Here is a 1,575-nt window from a genome sequence, read left to right as displayed (position 1 = left end):
CCAGAGTAATAGAGTATGAGCTATACTTATAATTGATGAATCAGGTAAAATTGATTTATAGATAATGCAGTTGATATATTTTCAAAAATAAAAAAAAGAAAATATCCTAATAAACTACTATAATATTATTGTTTATCAATATAAATATTGCCATATAATATAGTTTGTAGACTTTTAACTGATAGGTATAGAATTGTTTTTCTAAAATATCTGCTACCTTCTATTTAAAAATGATGTTACCTAGTTAATAAAAAGTGTACCACAAAAAAATGTAAGTAGTTAATATATGGTTGCGAGCGAAGCGAGTGGTTTTTTTTTACCCATTCGGGCCGGTCAAAACCTTTGCCCCCCTCTATTAAAAACTGAAATGACGCCACTGTGTTTCTCTCACACAAATGTTTCATAATAATATCAGCAGTGGGTTTTCTTCCGAGATTATAATATTATAATATCGTAGTATCTTGATATACTCATATCATATTTATGTAATGAGTATACTCGTCTATGCGCGGATTTCGTATCTCAACCAGCAACTCGTCGCTAATATATTCCTAAAAATGTTTATATGGCCGATATAGGGCTATGGTTCCATTCATAGTATAAATGTATAATACTACGGTTTTCTTAAATTCGGCCTTTACCATCAGTCGTCCATCGGCAGGTGTTAATTGTTTCAGTTTCTTTGTCGTACTTTTTTTTTTTTGTTGCCGCCGACCGCCAGAAAAACATCTGCCGGGCGCGGACCATACCATAGAGACATCGCAGTGTCGCACGAATAATATAAATGTCGTACTTTGCCAGCCGAGCTGTGAATCGATATGAATATTAAATGATAATGTTTCAGTGAACCCAAGCCCCAAGGCGAATAATTTATTTAACTAACTTGCGTACTTACGTCTTACCTCTCTTATTAAATTATTATTATTATTATTATAATGACGCGGGGGGCCTTCATTTCTCCACGTAGTCGACAAGTAGTGTAAGGACAGTTGGTCACACTGGTTTGATGACGCCGGTCGGGCGTCGCATCTCGGCGGCGGCAACCTCGGGCCGGCCTGCCGCAGCGGGCGCAGCTCGCCGTTCTTCAGTCTTTCGCTGTGGCCTAAACGTGATCCACGTCGGTTAATTTCACAGTATTTTTCAACTGGCCGTTTCTCATTTTTGTCGTCTACGGCATCGCACATAATCACGTCGCTAATCGTCCATCGACTATATCACCTCTCTCTGCGAAATCAGCCGTGTTGTAAGTATTAACTATATTTGCAATAACCGTAATAAACGATATTGTTCCTCGTAGCTCGTACATTACAAAATCGAGTCATAAGTATTTTTTTTTATAGGTACCTAACTCAAAACACGTCGGTCGAGTCGTCGTCACGACGACCGCCGCTCCTCCACAATCATCTCAATACGAATGCTTATTGTTATTATTTTTTTTTTATAGTGTTTAGTGTTGACGTGTCGCACGGTTTGTCCGTCGGCAGAATGGGAACCACTTGAAATTGTACCTTGTGAACGTTCACGTGTAACAACGTTCCCTTTCACCGCCGGCTCGACGACACGTAGACACAACAA

Source organism: Acyrthosiphon pisum, unplaced genomic scaffold (genome assembly GCF_005508785.2).
Source record: "Acyrthosiphon pisum isolate AL4f unplaced genomic scaffold, pea_aphid_22Mar2018_4r6ur Scaffold_12;HRSCAF=46, whole genome shotgun sequence".
Lineage (NCBI taxonomy): Eukaryota > Metazoa > Arthropoda > Insecta > Hemiptera > Aphididae > Acyrthosiphon > Acyrthosiphon pisum.
This window is presented reverse-complemented; position numbering follows the sequence as displayed.